The sequence below is a fragment of the Eutrema salsugineum genome, unplaced genomic scaffold (genome assembly GCF_000478725.1).
Source record: "Eutrema salsugineum unplaced genomic scaffold, Eutsalg1_0 scaffold_8, whole genome shotgun sequence".
Classification (NCBI taxonomy): domain Eukaryota; kingdom Viridiplantae; phylum Streptophyta; class Magnoliopsida; order Brassicales; family Brassicaceae; genus Eutrema; species Eutrema salsugineum.
Window position 1 is genome coordinate 1,116,430 of NW_006256414.1, and position 19,709 is coordinate 1,136,138.

The 19,709-nt window shown below is 38.0% G+C and overlaps 1 non-coding gene and 1 pseudogene across 1 annotated transcript; one reads left to right on the plus strand and one right to left on the minus strand.

Annotated features, from left to right (window-relative positions):
- Positions 1-4,149: 4,149 nt before the first annotated feature.
- Positions 4,150-5,405, plus strand: LOC18010091 (annotated as a pseudogene).
- A 3,780-nt stretch (positions 5,406-9,185) lies between these two features.
- LOC112082429 lies at positions 9,186-9,292 on the minus strand. Its single transcript, XR_002897099.1, has one exon. It is a non-coding gene; the product is annotated as a small nucleolar RNA R71 (small nucleolar RNA).
- Between the last annotated feature and the right edge of the window lie 10,417 nt (positions 9,293-19,709).

Below are 19,709 nucleotides of genomic sequence, written 5' to 3' on the forward strand. Positions count from 1 at the left end.
CACGTACATTTCGAAGAGCTGTATTATATATATAGAAACAAACCGTAAAGGTTTGAACATAAAAAATATAAAACATAGACTATAAGGTGGACTGGAATATATTTACTTAGTTGGGATACATAACATATGTAATCAAGGATGATTAGTTGGGATGCATAACATATTTAATCAAGGATGGTTTTCATCGCGGCTAATTTATCGGATTATAATAGTCAAAATTTTTGTTTAATTCTTAGTTATTACATTTATAGATGTTCTGTTTCAAATACACTAAACAAATATTATAAAAATCGCAATGGGACCTTTGTTGAGCAAGCGGTAAAATCTTCCTTAACCATTTTGGTTAATAGGAACTTTGATTTATCAGCAGTCTTTTTCTTTTTTCATTTCACTTAATGGATCTAATCAGTTTTTTGTTTTGTTTTTGTTTATCTTTTTTTACTTGATGTTTATTACTACTAACCAAAATTATCTACTGGTGTTTGCATCTTAGATCTATGTAGTGTGCATAAATTGTTCAGTTTTTTTTTTTTTTGCAGTTGCATTTAATTTCCACATCTAATCATGTAGCATGAAGTTTTTTCCAACACCAAAATACATTACCTCATTGCAATGATATGAATAACATTTGTACAATAATCATTTAGATTCTGATTTTGTTTGTTAACAAAGTTTTCTGTAAAAGTCAAGTATACAACAATTTCTCTCAAATAAGTAAAATAGGTATTTTTAATACACTTACCCCGTCTATGTCGATCAAAACAGCTACAAGACCTTCACTAACCAATATAATGAGCTGTTCTTCATCGACTTTGTCCATGCTTTCGTGTGTTTAGGCTACAACAACAAGAAAAAGGAATGGATTACTCGAAACCAATGTGATATTTATTAATTTCTTAGTTGATTGTGTTCAACAGGTTTGTTGCTGCTCATCTTTTTATCCACGAGAAAGTTGAATTACTTTTACTACTTTCTGCAAAGTACTTTTTTACACAAATTGATGAAAAGTTTTCGAATGGATTTTTGAAAAACTACAAAAGTGTGAAAAATTTTCTAACAGAAGAGAGATTGATTTTAGAAAAAGAGTGTAAGTATATTGTAGGAAAAGATGAGAGCTCCACTAAAGCTTGTCACAAAGTAAATGTAAAATTATTTGCTTCGGTTAACAAGTTAATTTCTATATTATTTAATTATTAGTATATATCATTGAATATTTAAGTTTTTTTCCTGAAAAATTTCAGGATAAACACGTCTTCGGGATTTGGGAATTGGTCATTGTAGAGGGAAATGAAGTTGATGAAAAATAAATAATACAACTGCTGAAAACAAAATGTCCAATCGCAGCTCATATAAGATTAAGTCACAAATTCAAGCCTAATGATAAAGTGAGTAAATTTAAAATTCTTAACATAAAATAGGGTAATTTTTTTTAATATAATCGTGTGTTTTTTTTTTAGGTTTGAAACTAGAATGATATATACTTTGGACCGAAGCTTAAAGACGGAGTAGAAAACCACATAATTCTACTTGCGGATATTGGATCAAAATATGGAGTTCATTATTTTGAGTATCCGAATTCATGGGGACCAAAATGGGGTAATGATGGCGGCTTTGGAAAATTTGCTAGATTAATTAGTCTACCCAAAGGAAGTCAATCTTTGATAGTGGCATACATGTATCCCGAGGTATAGATATTCGTTTGATATAAATCTACTAGTAATTTTTGTTTATTAATTTTTACTATCTTTACTAACAGAATTACAATTTATGCAGCTTCTTGACCAAGTTTTTGAAGTGCAAGGATGATAAATCAGCAGGTTACCAATAAATCAGCATGTGATGCAACTACGATTATACGAATTTCAGTTTATAAAACGAATGATAACTTTTTTTGTTCCTTCTTAATTCTTATTATGTTTTTCTCTTTGCTTTGAACTACCTTAAAAGACTTTATAAGCAAGAAGTTGTTACTACTTACTACACTAATGTTAAAACAATAAAAATGTTTCTCCCTACAATTATTGAGTATACCATCGAATCGGTAGACTGTGTAATAATTTTGAGGAAACGCTAACATTCACAACAACAACAAACTTTCTTTTTTTTTAGGAGACACACCGCTTTAACATGAACCTGAGAGTAATAACTTAATAAATAAAGGATCACCAAGTAATTCATAGATACATTTATATATGAATACATATAAAAAGTAGTAGGCCTAGATTTTTTTTTTTTTTTTGTCAACGAACATTTCATTAATAAAACAGAGAGTATAGCAGATTGAAATCAATTTCGAGGAGTTCCGCAGCGTTTTTAACTACCGACCGGTTAATCTAGACGATAACAGTCGGTTGGTTGTCATGCCACCAGAAACCACAAGACAGTTAATGGACAGGCTGTCTCGTGGATCCTTTGAGCGATACAATGAAACTATGGTCGAATCTACTCTCTTTATGCTTTTTTTTTTTTTTTAATTCGTGAACACTAATATAAGATATGTGCTTACGGTGTTTTTGACATTTGTTTTAAACAACAACCAAGCAGGGTACAAAGTATGAATTTGTGAAGATTATCAAAGCCAATTTTCACACTACTGGTTGTCCTCAAATAATGTATTTCATTACCTTCCGATGAAGAGCCAAAATCCTTCCAAGCTAGGGTCTGCTATTTCTACCATGATGAGCCTATGTACATCTCCTACGATCTGAAACCTGAGAAAAATGGTATTCTTTTCTTCCCAACTCTCAATAGTAATTTTTTTTTCTTTTTTGGGTAATATATAGGCAGCTTTTGGATCAATCTTTAAGTTTTTGTAGATGTGTCTATCTTTGTTTCCTTGATTTCTCTTTTCTGTTGGTTGTAATATTGACTTATTGACTCTACTTATTATTTTCTGTTTTTGGCAGTTCACTCCATTGAAACTGCAGAGAAAGAGGGTGTCAAGAAACCAAGGTCTGTACGAAATATCTATCTATATATATAAATGTCTTCTTACTTTGATGAGTTCTTTTTACCAAGTTATATGATAACCATAGGTTTTTGATGCATGTTTCTTGTTTTTTTATTTGTTTGATATCCTCAGATTGACAGAGGATGAGCTAGCTATAATATCTAACGGGACTCCTGTTTGTTACCTTGGGGTGTATGTTGTCCCAAGTTCTGATATATTTGTTATTGTAGAGTATTCTGTGTTTCACTATCATTTAATTATTACAATTCTATGATTAATTACAATTAAAACTACAACATGTAAACTTTTCTTGAGCATCATAAAAAAAAAAATCTAGATTTGAGAATTTTTTCCGTTTAACTTTTGTTTGATCAAAAGATTTCAGAATCGGAAAAATTACATAATATTTTTTTTTTCTAAATTATGATCAGTAACTCAAAAGACATACAGTATTAATTCTCTATATAAATCTCTATATAAAGTGGATAAACTAACTCCGAGGAAGATTTCATTTTCATTGTCAAAAAACTTTCACTTGGTCCTAGAAATCAGAAAGTTAAGGAAATTTGAACTGTATTTAAACAAATGAACTGCAATCGTTTCCTCAGAAGCTTTTATTTATTCTACAAAACAAAATGCCGAAGTAAATAATGGAAATTACGTATCAAGAGTACAGAAATATTACAACCCTCATCCTCACTTTCGAGAGAAAAAGGTTACTCAAAAACATAATCTCTCACATAAAGATATTAACCTTACGATTTATGTTATCCAAAGGTTATGGATATATAACACATTAACCAAATTATGTTCAACTGTTCAAATAATATCATTACCCATTTTCTATCCAAATGTATTTGTTCAAATTAGCTGTACTATAAAATTTTCTTATGTAGGACCTAAGTTTATTTTTTTCATATAGACAATTTCTTGGTGTATCAAGAGAGAATGAATTTTAGTAAGACACTATTTTTAACCACCCTAAGTAACTCAAAGGATTTGACATGAGATGTAGGGCTGAAATGAAATAAATAAACACAAAGGCGCCATGGCCAAGCCCAAAGAAATATCTAATGTGTTCAAATAATATCATTATTCATTTTCTTTCCAAATGTATTTGTTGAAATTAGCTGTACTATAATATTTTCTTATATATAGAACCTAAATTTTTTAGAGCTTTTGTTCGTATACTCAAGGGAGGCGATGCCGAGAGCGGATGATTTACCAGGTACGAATCCAACCCTAAATCTCAGATATGTTATGTACACATAAAATAGTGTACAGATCGATGGATCAAAACCCTAATTTCGATTTTCCGGTCTCAGAGTGGACTATTATGCACGTACCTGCATATTTGCGATACGAGGCTGGTTCTGAGCCTGAGAATGCGTATATTCCGTATATAAGACGCGGTGAGAATGAAGAGCCTAACCTCACGCCGGAACAAGAGGAAAGCCGCATCATAAAACAAGTCTTGGATAGCGAGGTTCTCCTATTCTTGAAATTTGCTAGGAAAAAAAAGGTTTTTTTTTTGTTGATTTTTTCTCGGTTCTTCGGGAACCTTGTGTCTGTTATTAGGGTTTCGACATCAATTTTGAGGAGTTGCGCAGCATTTTTTAACTACCGACCACTTAACCTCGACGATAACAGTCGGTTTGTTCTAGTGCCACCGGAAACCACAAGAGAGTTGATGGACAGGCTGTCTCGGGGATCACTTGAGCGATACAATGAAACCATGGTCGAAACTCTTGTCCTATGCTTCTTCTGCTTTTAATATCGCACACTAATATAAGATATGTGCTTACACATTGTTTTTTTTACATTTGTTTGATAAATACAGGGCACAAAGTTTGAATTTGTGAAGGTTGTCAGAGCCAATTTTCACACGACTGGTTCTCCTGCGATAATGTATTTCATTACCTTTCAAGGCAAGGAACCTTCCGATGATGAGCCAAAACTCTTCCAAGCTAAGGTCTGCTATTTCTTTTACGAGGACCCAATGTACATCTCCTACGATCTGAAACCTGAGAAAAATGGTATTCTCTTCTTTCCAACTTTTCATAGTGGTTGCTTCTGTTTTCGTTTTGGCTAGTATGCAACTTTTGGATCAAAATCATAGGTTTATAAATGGGTCTATCTTTGTTTCCTTGATTTCGCTTTTCTGTTTCGGCAGTTCACTCCATTGAAACTGCAGAGAAAGAGGGTGTCAAGAAACCAAGGTATGTACGAAATATCTATCTATATGAATATCTCTTTTTACTTTGATGAGTCTTATTACCAAGCTATATGATAAACCAGAGCTTCTTTTCGCTATGTTGAATGTTTCTTGCTTTTCTATTGTTTGATTTCCTCAGATTGACAGAGGAGCTAGCTTAATGCCTTAGACCTGGGTGGTGAGATGCCAGCAATCTTGTGATAATTGATCCAAGTCTAGTTATCTAACGGGACTTCTGTTTGTTACCGCACATGGGGTGTATGTTGTATCAAGTTCTGACGATATGTTTGTTGTTCTAGACTATTCTGTGTTTCACTATCATTAAATTAAAACTCAACTATGATTAGGAACTCTTGATTAAGACTACAACATGGAAACTTTTCTTGAGCATAATAAACAAATCCAGATTTGAGAGATTTCTTTTTTTTTTTATTAAAAGATTTGAGAATGTAAAAGTTCATAATATTATGATTAGAAACTCAGAAGACATATTCTCTATGTAAGTAGATAAACTAAGATTTAATCTCTCTCTCACCATATCTTCTTTTCAAAATATCTCTCATCTCGATTTTCTCCTGACTTAGCCGACCGTTACTAGCTGCCGTCAGCGATTTTCACCTCTTGTGGTGTTGTTTTCTCTACCGGAGCCCGTCCGTGTATCCTGGTGGTGTCTTCTCTGCTGCCGTCATCTTTTTCGTCTCCACTTCCGCCGTCGAGTTTCTTCTCCACTTCCATCGTCGTGTCTCTTCATTATTGAATCTTTCAATATATATTTGATTAAAAAATGTTATTTCTCAGAAATGTAATCCAATTGTGCGTTCTAAGACTGAAAAATTCAATAATTAAATATTAAATTTTCGGTTGATACTAGTACATTATCAACCGATCATTAAACATATCAATCAATAAAACTCAGCAGCTTCTAGACGATAAAATTATAGCTAACTATCGTTTCATCATCTCTTCACGCATGTAACCATATATCACAAACATCTGCATTTTTCCCCTTCCAAGGAAATTATCTCCTACAAAATTTTGTATTATGCAGAAGAACTAAAGTTTCATTCTCCTATCATGTTTGTTCTTGAACATACGTATTGATGCAGAGGATGTTAACGATGAATGTTGAATTAATAATGGGAGAGAGAGGAGACGTGAGTGAATAAAAGGACTATTTTGGAGTTAATAGAATCACATCCTTTCATTTCTATAACCCCTAAACCATATTTCAAAGCTTTCTTTTTCCTTAAGAAACAACAAACTGTTCTAGTGACTGCTGACTATAGGGCTGATTCTGGATAATGTTTGTTCAAATACAATTACGTAGTAGATAGGATTAAGAACTTTGAACAATAGTCCAATTAAGTATGATCTTAAGTTGCTTTACTTAGTCCAAATATGGCTATTACAAGTAGAAAGATGAAAACATTTGCCACAATGTCAAATAAAATCTGCTAATATTGACAAATAAGTCTACTGTAACAAGTAATATAAGTTTATTTAGCAGATTTTATTAAGCTTACTATAACGTGAGGAAAATTGTCACAATGTAAAAGTCATCATAGTAATTAAATTTTAAGCCAAAATAAATCTGCTTTAAGATAGACTTATTGAATTTACTAAAAAAAATTATTATCATTACCAAAAGTTTACCACTACATGGATAAGTAAATTTGCAGAAAATAAATAAATCTATAACAAACTTTTATCACGAAATTAAAAATCTGTCATACTTTCAATAAATTTGTGGTGACATATGATAAACTTATGTAATAACTCTATCAAACAAATTTAAGTCTACCAATTGAAAATAAGTCTTTCAAACAAAAATATATCTCTTACGCCATAAGACATTTTTATGTAAATAAGATCTATTGTCATTAAATCTGACTTTCCAAAATAAATTTGTGAAGTTGATATATCATGGTTTTTATGGTTTTTAACCATGGTATAAGTCCTATTTATAGAGTCTTTTTAGTGTCTTTCGAGTCTTTTGGAGTCTTTTCAGGTCATAGGTACGTTTGGAGCTTAACTGGAGACTTTGGAGCACTTTGGAGCTTAATCAGGATCAAATTCGTCAAGAATGGATTTTGTGCTTTAGTGACGCTCGACACCATGAAGGGTGACGCTCGACACTTGTCAGAGAAATAAGGAAAAGGCGATTTTGTTTCCTATTTGAAGAAGGAGTTGGGCCCAAACGTTTTCAAGGAAGCCCAAGACGTGTCTTAGAGATATATATAGGATTTTTATTCCCTTTTTACGAGAACCTTAGATTTTGAGAGAGAGATACTCTGAGTTTTCGGCTTTTGCGATTTCTGAGCTTGGGGAGACAAGTCTGTACTCTGTTCGTTTAGAGAGAAGATTTCAAACCCCTTTATCTATTTTGATTTATTCTATTGCTTTCTATTCATCATGTTTGTTGTTTCAATAACCATGTCTGAGTAGATCACCTGTTAGGTTTAGGGTTAATTAAGGTTTTCTTTGAATGTTTGATTAACTTGCTAGTTAGGGTTCATATCTATTTGTTCTTCACCTTAGATTGTTCTTAAAGCTAATTCTGGACTGATCACCTAGAACTTAGATCTTAGGTTGCTTAATTGACACGGAAGTGTAATTGAATAACTGGAAAGAACCTAGGTTGAGCAAAGTAACTATTCGCAAAGGAATTTGGTTTAAGAGCTTTGTGAACATATCGAACTTGTGCAATTAAGGCTGGTTTAAATCTGTAGAATTTGCAAAGGAATTTGGGATTCTAGGATTTTAACTTAGATAATTTTCACAACGGAAGTTGGTTAATTATAGTTCTGTGTTTCGAGTTCAAGAACCGTGCTTAATAACTGAACCCTGACTTGTTAAGTTGATTTGCATTCATTGATCTCCTGAAAATCACCCTAGACCTATCCTTTATCACATCGAATTTACAACTGTCTTCATCGCTGCTTTATTTATTTCTGTCGCATAGATATTTGTTCTGCATATTTCGGCTTAGCGTAACTCCATCTACACAAGGTTTATTGAGTGATTTCTTGTCTCTGTGGTTCGACCCCTAGATACTACAACTGCACATCTGTGCTCTTGCAGAGTAGCTTAGGGATTAAACTTTGAGCATATCAAGTTTTGGCGCCGTTGCCGGGGACTTGATTTCGCCATTGAACCTAGTTTTTGAGTTTCAACTAAGTTTTTCGACTTAGTGTCGAGCGATACCACTTGTGGTGTCGCGCGACACCTTTCTTTTTATATCCTAGTTTACTTATTTTCGTTTTCTCTCTTTGTTTTTGGTGTTTCAGGTTTATGCATACTCGTGGAACCAGGAGCAACAAGGACATCCCGCTAGTGAATTTGAGCAACGAACAGCTAGCTGAGTTAGAGCGAACGAACAGGAAAGCAAGAGATCCGGCAATGATGGAAAACGCCAATGGACTTGTTCGTGATGATGATGGAACCTGGAGAGACCGAGAGGGTCATCTGTGCAATGCGAGAGGCCAAAGGATTGATGGAGATGGCAACATCATTCCACCAACACCTTTACCAGTGGATGTTGTTGACCAGAATCCACCACCTGCACCGCGTGGGAATGCTGTGATTGTTCCAAATCAGAGGAACGTTCCAGAGGATCGGAATGCGAGGGAACCTGCACCTGCAGCTGGACGTGGACGAACACTTGGAGACTACAACAGGCCTGAGCAGTTCTATGCAAATCGTTCTGCGATTCGCGCTCCTGCGTTTCAAAGAAACGATTTTGAGCTGAAGCATGTGTACTACACTCTTGTGGGTCAGCATCCTTTCCATGGCCACTCTCATGAGCACCCTATGGATCACATCGAGAGGTTTGAGGACTTGGTCACCAGCATCAAATACAATGGAGTGTCCAATGATTTCCTCCTCTGCAAGCTGTTTCCTTACTCTCTTGCTGGAGAAGCAGCTAACTGGTTGAAGCAGTTGGAGCCAGGATCACTCACCACTTGGGAAGAGACCAGGAACGCCTTCCTGCACAACTTCTTCGACGATGCTAGGTCTGAGGAGTTGAGGACGAAAATCTCGACTTTCTCTCAGGAACCTACTGAAGCGTTCAAAGCTTCTTGGGTGCGATTCAAATCATACCAGCGAGACTGCCCTCACCATGGCTTCAGCGATGTGCAGTTGCTGGGTATCTTCTTCAGAGGTATCGACTGGAGGTATCAGATGGCACTTGATGCAGCAAGCAATGGTAACTTCAACACCAGATACCCAGAAGAAGCTGTTGAGCTCATCGAAAATTTGGCATCCAGCAACAGCACCAAGAATGCTGATCTTGAGCGAAAAAAGCAAGCTGGGAACATGGATAGATCGCAGATCGCTGAAGTGAAGGCTAAACTCGATTCTGTGCACAGCCTTTAGTGGGTAAGAAATCGGTCAGATTCGCACAGGAGGTGGAGAGTTTCGAACCTGAGGATGCAGCTGAGGAAGAGGATGTCAACTTTGTCAGTGGATCAGGATTTCAGGGTCAGAGGTTTGGTAATCAGCAAGGTAACAGAAGCTACAGTGGAAATTACAGTGGAAACAATCAGAGGAGTATCTTCAACAGTAATCAGAACTTCTCTGGTTACACGCCTAAGCCTCAGTACCAGAAGCCTTTCTCCAACAATAGTTTTTCCAGAAACTACAGCACTCCTTCATCTCAACCTCAAAATCCTGACAATGAGATGAAGTCTATGCTGGAACAGATTCTGGAAGGTCAGCAGAAGCTCACCGTGGACTTTAATGGGAAGATGGATGCTCTCTACCTCGATCTGAATGGAAAAATCGAAGCTCTGAACACCCATGTCAAGCAGCTCGATACACAGGTAGCCCAAACTAATGGTTCTGTTAAAAGGCAAGAGGGTTTTCTTCCTGGGAAGACTGACACCAATCCAAGGCATCACTGCAGTGCTATCATGTTGAGGAGTGGTAAAAATCTGAGTTCTGAGCCCAAGAAGACGCCTCCTTCACCTGAAGTCGTGGACTTAGAAGTTTCTGAAGCAATTCCTGAGATTGCAGAGCCGGTGACGAGCGACACCACCACTAGTGTCGCGCGTCACCAATTGCAGAGCAAAGCTGTTGATATTCCGAATCCGAAATCTGCAGAGGAGAAAGTCTACAAACCTAAAGTTCCTTACCCAAGGAGCCCTAGGAAGTCCAAGCAAGAGCTTGATGATGCACGATGCAAAGCTCTGATGGAAAAGCTTGTGATTGAGATACCTTTGGTTGATGCTGTAAAAATCACTCCTGTTATCAGACATTATGTGAAGCGAATGGTAACCAATAATCTCAGCCATGAACAAGGGGTGATGATGATATCTGAGCAAGTCAGTGCAGTGATTCAGAACCGAATTCGAGATAAGTTGTCTGATCCAGGAAGCTTTGTCTTGGATTGCTCTATCTTCACAGAGAGATTCAAGAGATCGCTGTGTGATATAGGTTCAAGTGTCAACCTCATGCCCTATTCGGTAGCTGTCAATCTCGGCATGACTGATTTCAAGCCAACAAGGATCTCCCTCATCCTAGCTGATCGTTCGACAAGGATACCTGAAGGGGTGCTAGAAGATGTTCCAATCAAGGTTGGAGACTGCATGATACCGACTGACTTTGTGGTTTTGGAGTATGGAGAGGAGCCTAAAGATCCTCTTATCCTTGGGAGACCTTTTCTAGCTACAACAGGTGCTATCATCGATGTCAGGAAAGGCAGGATTGCTCTGAATGTTGGAGATCTGGTGATGAACTTTGACATGGACAAGCTGATGAAGAAGCCCACAATCGATGGTCAGACCTTCTATGTCGATACTCTCACAGAGTTTGCTGAGGAGTTTCTCCATGAGATGCTGCCTACAGACCCACTTGAGAGAGCTCTGACCACATCTGCCTCTGAGGCTGAACACTTGGACGAAATTTCAGCATCTTACTCGAAGATATTGGACTCCAGCGAGCATGTGATGCAGCTAGCATCGCAGATTGAACAGCTTGAGACTCCTGCGAAGGTGAAGCAGTTATCCGACTGGAGTGAGGAGAAAGCTCCTAAGATTGAGTTCAAACAACTCCCTGCAGGACTAAGGTACGCATTCCTGGGCTCTAATTCTACTTATCCAGTCATTATCGATTCTTCTTTGAACAATGCTGAGGTTACCTTACTACTGAGCAAGCTGCGCAAGCATCGCAAAACTTTTGGCTATTCTCTTGATGATATTTCAGGTATCTTACCAGACTTGTGCATGCACCGAATCCACCTGGAGGATGAGTCGAAGTCGTCGATTGAACACCAGCGCAGGCTGAACCCTAACCTGAAAGACGTCGTCAAAAAGGAGATCATGAAGCTACTGGAAGCTGGAATCATCTATCCAATTTCAGATAGTGCTTGGGTGAGTCATGTGCACGTGGTTCCTAAGAAAGGAGGGGTTACATTTGTAAAGAATGACAGGATGAGCTGATTCCGACGCGCACAGTGAATGGACACAGGATGTGCATCGATTACAGGAAGCTGAATGCAGCGACCAGGAAAGATCACTTCCCATTGCCCTTTATTGATCAAATGCTGGAGAGACTTGCAAGCCATCCCTACTACTGCTTTCTCGATGGGTACTCAGGATTTTTCCAGATCCCTATCCACCCAGACGATCAGGAGAAGACCACCTTTACATGTCCATACGGCACTTTCACATATCGCAGGATGCCCTTTGGACTCTGTAATGCTCCTGCGACGTTTCAGAGATGTATGATGTCCATCTTCACTGACATGATTGAGGATTTCATGGAGGTCTTTATGGATGATTTCTCAGTTTACGGATCATCTTTTAAGGACTGTCTGGATAATCTCTGCAAGGTTCTGGCTCGCTGTGAAGAGAAACACTTGGTCCTTAACTGGGAAAAGTGTCACTTTATGGTCAGAGATGGGATTGTGCTTGGGCACAAGGTTTCTGCAGCTGGTATCGAAGTGGATCGTGCGAAGATCGACGTCATGACGAGCTTGCCACCACCTGATTCTGCGAAATCGGTTAGAAGTTTTCTGGGTCATGCAGGCTTCTATCGTCGCTTCATCAAAGATTTCAGCAAAATTGCACGTCCTCTTACTGCTCTGCTCTGCAAAGATGCTAAGTTTGAGTTTACAGATGAGTGCCTTGCTGCGTTCGAACAGATCAAGCATGCCTTGATAAGCGCCCCTATCGTGCAGCCTCCTGACTGGAATTTGCCTTTTGAGGTGATGTGTGATGCTAGTGATTTTGCTGTTGGTGCTGTTCTAGGATAGAAGAAGGATAAAAAGCTTCATGCAATCTACTATGCCAGTCGAACTCTAGATGATGCTCAAAGGAATTATGCTACTACTGAGAAAGAGCTGTTGGCTGTGGTCTTTGCTTTTGAGAAATTTCGGCCTATCTTGTGGGATCGAAGGTGATTGTGCACACAGACCATTCTGCAGTCAAATACTTGATGCAGAAGAAGGATGCAAAGCCTAGGTTGCTGCGATGGGTATTACTCCTTCAGGAATTCGATATTGAGGTCAAGGACAAGAAGGAGGTTGAGAATGGTGTGGCAGATCATCTCTCACGCATCAGGGTTGAAGACGACGTACCCATAGACGATTTCCTGCCAGAAGAGAATGTGTATTATGTGGAAACCAAGTTCCAGAGCAGTTTTGACGAAGAATTGCAGGTTTTTCGAATTGGAGGAACGTTAGTGACGAGCGACACCACCACTAGTGTCGCGCGTCACCTTGCTCAGGCGAACACAGAAACCTCCCAAATTCGAAGCAGACTTCCTGAGATCAGTTCAGCTGCTGTATCCGCTACCCAACGTCCTTGGTATGCTGATATTGCCAATTATCTCGCTGCAGAGGCTGAGCCTGAGAACTTTAAGGGCTATGCAAAGAAAAAATTCCTGAGAGAGCTGCGAAGATACCACTGGGATGAGCCATATCTGTACAAGCACTGTTCTGATGGGATTTACAGAAGATGCATTGCAGAGTCAGAAGTTCCAGAGGTGATGTTTCATTGTCATGGATCCAAATATGCTGGACACTTTGCAACATTCAAAACAGTGTCTAAGGTTCTTCAAGCAGGCTTTTGGTGGCCTACCATGTTTCGCGACGCACATGCATTCATCTCGCAGTGCGATGTTTGTCATAGGAGAGGAAAGATCAGCAAAAGACATGAGATGCCACAGAATTTCATCCTTGAGGTTGAGGTATTCGACTGCTGGGGTATCGATTTCATGGGTCCTTTTCCCTCTTCTTATGGGAACAAGTACATCCTGGTTGCTGTTGATTATGTCTCAAAGTGGGTCGAAGCCATTACCAGTCCCACCAACAATTCTTCAGTGGTCCTTAAGATGTTCAAGACCATCATCTTTCCTCGATTTGGAGTGCCTCGAATTGTTATAAGTGATGGTGGTTCTCACTTTATTAACAAGATTTTCGAAAAACTCCTAAGGAAGCATGGAGTTCATCATCGAGTTGCCACTCCTTATCACCCTCAGACGAGTGGACAGGTCGAAGTCTCGAATCGACAGATCAAAGAGATTCTGGAGAAGACAGTGGGCAAAACTCGAAAGGATTGGGCTGCGAAGTTGGACGATGCACTCTGGGCGTACTGGACAGCGTTCAAAACACCTCTAGGCACCACACCTTTCCACCTGCTCTATGGAAAGCTCTGTCACCTTCCAGTGGAGATCGAACACAAGGCAGCCTGGGCGATAAAGCTGATGAATTTCGACATCAAGTCTGCTGCAGAGAGGAGACTGATACAGCTGAATGAGTTGGACGAAATCAGGTACCATGCCTATGAGAATTCGAAGTTATACAAAGAGAGGACCAAGGCGTATCACGATTCCAAAATCCTCTCCAGGCAATTCGAACCGAATGATCAGGTACTTCTGTATAACTCTCGTTTGCAATTGTTTCCTGGTAAACTTCGTTCTCGATGGTCAGGTCCTTTCATAGTCAAAGAGTTTCGCCCCTATGGTGCCATCGTCCTCCTCACACCAGATGGTAGCAGAGAGTTCACAGTCAATGGACAAAGGGTGAAGCACTACTGGGCCAAAGCTGAGATTCCGGATGGACATATCGTGCCTCTGGATGGTGCACCTCCTGCTTGAATCTCCATCAAGTCAAGCTAATGACTTTAAACAAGCGCTTAGTGGAAGGCAATCCACTGGTGAGTCTGTAAATAAGTCTTTTCTTTCAGTTATTTTCGTTTTTCTTTTCGTGTTTTAGGTGAAGCAGAGGCTGGTGTCGAGCGACACTACCTTCGGTGTCGCTTGTCACTTGTTTTTCTATGAAAAAAAAAAAAAAAATTAGGACCTAGCTTAACCGGAATTTCAGAACCGGAGGGGAATCGGAAGCGGATCGGGCACGAGGAAAATACCATTCGCACTTTGCAAGTGTCGCGCGTCACCACCCTAGGTGTCGCCCGTCACTCACAAACAGGTAAGTTTTCTCTTTCCCACGTTTATTTAAAACCCTCACCCTCACACCTTTTTCCTCCTTCCTACTCGCCCGCGATCTCGCTCACCCACGCCCTTTGATGATGCTACTACTAGAGATGAGGACTAGTTCCTTTGTCATTCTGGTTCTGTTTTCTTTTCTTGTGTTTTTCTTATCTTTTCTTTTCGTTTGTTTGAGTATGTTGTGTCAGCTACACCTGTTGTGAGACTTTGTTGGATTTATGCATCTATGGGTTGTATTGTTACTACTAACTTTTCTCTGAGTGATCTGACAGTGCTAACATAGATGATTCTCTATCCTGTTTGGTGGACTCATGTCTCTCTGATCGCGACGATTGCTCTCTGCACTATGGTGTCGAGCGACACCATCTTTGGTATCGCGCGTCACCATCATTGCAGCCAGGTAAGTTCTCTGTTTTTCCTGCGTTTCTCTGTTTCCTTTCTTTTGTTTCGCCAACTTCGGACTAGATAACACTGGGACAGTGCTATTCAAGTCTGGGGGAGGTAGTTGCTGACATTGTGTTTGTTTTTCTTAAGAGTCAGTTGTGTCAAATCGTTTTTGAGTCAAAACCTGTTGGAGATTATGATGTTTTTCCTGGAATTATTGTGCTGACCTTTCACCTAAGTGACCACCGCTGCAGATTCAGTCTAGATCCGACTAATGAAAAATCCAAAGGCTGACCAGTTGACTAGAGGCGTCCATGTTTCCAACAGAATCCACTAACCTGAGCTAAGTACTGAACTTCACTTTTAACTCGCTGATGTGACTAATGCCTTAGAGCTTGATTCCTCATTCGTACTTGATCAATGAAAGCCTGTGTGAAATTTAATGAAGTGATTTCTCTCCCTTGTGACGAGCTAAGAAAGAAAGAAAAAGGGCAAAAAGATTGAGATGATTTTCGCTTTGGAGTGAAGGGCTAGGAATGTTTCCAATGATCCCATTATTTCACTTCTAAGTTGGAATGATCACACAAAGGAAGGAAGTGAGGGGTAGGAATGTTTCCCATGACCCCACTATTCGCTGAAAACCTTTGATACAAGGTAAGGGGACAACTCGGGGACTTGGTGGCAAACACCATCAGTACTCGCAGCTTTACCCTTATCAAGTATGCGCCATAAGAAAAAGAGAAGAAAAGAGATGATGAATGTGCGAAAAGAATAAGTCTGGGGGAGAGAAAAAGTACCAAAGTTTGTATGGCTGATTTGTTTGAGTATAGAATGGGAAAGAATCTAGAAGGTTCTGGGCATTGGAATCATCAGTGAGATCCAGCGATGAGGGTTTATGGACAATGTTGTGAAATTTTGGACTTAATCTGGAAAGCTGTGAATGTCTGCGGAGAAGTACATGGTGGTTCGATTTGGAATGATGAAGCAGTAGTTAAGTTGCAGGGTGATCGGTCAAAGCTATGTTCCAATGAAAGGTTGAGTCTCTGTGTTTTCAAACTTCTTTCTCTTATTTGGTGTTCTGTTTGCTTGAGGGCAAGCAAATGCTAAGTCTGGGGGAGTTGATATTGGTTTTTATGGTTTTTAACCATGGTATAAGTCCTATTTATAGAGTCTTTTTAGTGTCTTTCGAGTCTTTTGGAGTCTTTTCAGGTCATAGGTACGTTTGGAGCTTAACTGGAGACTTTGGAGCACTTTGGAGCTTAATCAGGATCAAATTCGTCAAGAATGGATTTTGTGCTTTAGTGACGCTCGACACCATGAAGGGTGACGCTCGACACTTGTCAGAGAAATAAGGAAAAGGTGATTTTGTTTCCTATTTGAAGAAGGAGTTGGGCCCAAACGTTTTCAAGGAAGCCCAAGACGTGTCTTAGAGATATATATAGGATTTTTATTCCCTTTTTACGAGAACCTTAGATTTTGAGAGAGAGATACTCTGAGTTTTCGGCTTTTGCGATTTCTGAGCTTGGGGAGACAAGTCTGTACTCTGTTCGTTTAGAGAGAAGATTTCGAACCCTTTTATCTATTTCGATTTATTCTATTGCTTTCTATTCATCATGTTTGTTGTTTCAATAACCATGTCTGAGTAGATCACCTGTTAGGTTTAGGGTTAATTAGGGTTTTCTTTGAATGTTTGATTAACTTGCTAGTTACGGTTCATATCTATTTGTTCTTCACCTTAGGTTGTTCTTAAAGCTAATTCTGGACTGGTCACCTAGAACTTAGATCTTAGGTTGCTTAATTGACACGGAAGTGTAATTGAATAACTGGAAAGAACCTAGGTTGAGCAAAGTAACTATTCGCAAAGGAATTTGGTTTAGGAGCTTTGTGAACATATCGAACTTGTGCAATTAAGGCTGGTTTAAATCTGTAGAATTTGCAAAAGAATTTGGGATTCTAGGATTTTAACTTAGATAATTCTCACAACGGAAGTTGGTTAATTATAGTTCTGTGTTTCGAGTTCAAGAACCGTGCTTAATAACTGAACCCTGACTTGTTAAGTTGATTTGCATTCATTGATCTCCTGAAAATCACCCTAGACATATCCTTTATCACATCGAATTTACAACTGTCTTCATCGCTGCTTTATTTATTTCTGTCGCATAGATATTTGTTCTGCATATTTCGGCTTAGCGTAACTCCATCTACACAAGGTTTATTGAGTGATTTCTTGTCTCTGTGGTTCGACCCCTAGATACTACAACTGCACATCTGTGCTCTTGCAGAGTAGCTTAGGGATTAAACTTTGAGCATATCAGAAGTCATAAGACATACTTATGTATTTAAGTCCGTTTCGCATTAAGTCTACCACACAAAATTATATCTATTTAATTTCCAGAATTTTACCATCATTAGTCTGACAGATTTATTATGACAAACTTATTCAAAATTGACATAAACAGTGGCATTTTTGTAAATAAATGGACGTTTTTGCTGAGCTGAAAAGTAATTAATAATAGCATTTTTGTAATATTGCTTTTCCTACAATATGCTCAAAAAGGTAATTTAGGTAATAAAATTACTAGAATAACCTAAATCTGTGGTAGGTTATTCTAGTAATAAAAGTTATATTAAGGATTATTCTAGCAAATCTCCCTATTTACAATCATAATCCTCGTTTTCTAGAGAAAAAAAAAAACTCAAAAACAAAATTTTATTGTGGGAATAACAACCCCACCATTTAAAATAGAGCTTAATTCATTTACTGAGACAAAAATTAGCATAGTCAAAAAGTTCAGCAAAATCAACTAAAGAGAAGACTCATAAGAGATATCGGACCGAGCTCAAAAGCCTATCGAGATGAACGAACAACAGTTAAATAGGGATTAAATGCAAAATCGTCACTCAACTCTGCCAAAACCAGAGATTTGTTCAAATCGATCAGTTAAGTGGCTAAAATGTAACGGTCAAAGTCTAAATCTTAAAAACTATAGCAAATCAGGTAGAATAAACAGAGACATTAAACACGATCTTAAAAGTTTCCTAAAACACCACCTTGTAAGGACGGTAAATTTTATCCAGCGTGTAGTTAATGTCGAACATAAACGAGATTTAGGCTTTTTATTCCTAAAAGACTAAAAGTATTCGTAGATATGCTCGTTCATTCTCACTTAGTTACTTGTAACGAGATTAAGCTATATCTAGAGAGTATAGCCTAGAGGCTATAACAATGTGTAACATCCCAAGCTTACGATGTGTCACATAAGTAAAGCTTCTAGCGTAAAAAAAGTTAGGGTTTTTTATCGGAAAAAGGGAGAGACGATTTTCTTTTATCTATTTCCTTAGTTAATATATAGGTATATTTTATATGAATATGTGCGTATATATTTTCTTTTTACATGTATTCATATATAAATGTAACTATGAATAACTTGGTGTTCGTTTATTTATTAAGTTATTACTCTCAGTTCATCATATTAAAGCAGTTGTGTGATACTCCGATCCGTCTTTCCTTTGGAGAATCAGATGGATTGGTCGTATCAATTCATCACGTTCCAATTGTCTTTTCCAGTGAGTCCAACGCTCTCACTTTAAGGCCCAACATATCCTCTTTAGGCCCGTTGGCCCACAAACCGCCATTTCCAACGAGTCCAACGCCTTCTTTTTAGGTCTATTGGTCCACCACTATCCGATGGTTGGTCTTTTTAGGCCTGTGGGCCCATCACTCTCCAACGGCTGGTGCGTTAGTTCCAGAGGCTCGTAAGACTTGTCTACTGTCTCTGCAATCACCACGTGATATTTTCCTGTGTTTTGTCCTCACTCACATAGTACCACAGACTATTTCCCAATAATAAGTAACGTATCCTGAAATTGCTCTAACTTAAGTACTATTAATTCTGAAATTATTGCCCAAAAAAATAAGTGCATTTTGATGACATAGATAATCAAATCAATTTTTATAAGATTCGTATATTCCAGAAATCAGGATGTTACACTTTCCTAAAAAAAGAAAAAAAATTGTTGTTGTTGTGAATGTTAGCCTGAAAACTATTACACAGTCTACCGATTTGATGGTATACTCAATAATTGTAGGATAAACACTTTTTATTGTTTTAAGATTAGGGTAGTAAGTAGTAACAACTTCTCGCTTACATTGGTATTAAGTTATTAACTACTACAGATCTTTTGAATGACCTGTCACGAAACGAAGAGCATAAAATTCAGAAAGATATGAAATAAATTTCAGATCGGATATTCCATATAATTTGGTTACTGTATTCTGTATAATATAATATTTTATTACTGAAGTAAAAATAATTATTTTGGAGCAATTATCAACTAACTATTATATATCTGGGACCAGTACCATGTAGGTAATGGTAATAATAAAACACTATTCTTTGGGACTAGTACGAGGTTGGAAATCGGATTCATCATCCGAGAATAATGTTTGGCCCAAAAGAGTAAAGACCCCACAATATCACTTATCTAAAAATTACACAGTGCTTTTCATTTATTTGTTATTGATCCAACAATATTTCACACCAGTGTGTGTTTCTCATTATTCTTTAGTTTCTTACTGTTTGTCTTTTTTCTTTTTTAACATTTCTGTTTGTCGTTTCTATTTTTTTTTATTCTTTTTTTTCTGCTTTGATTTCTGTTTGTCAGTATTATTATTGTCAACTTACTTTTAAACCACAATTAACAACGTTA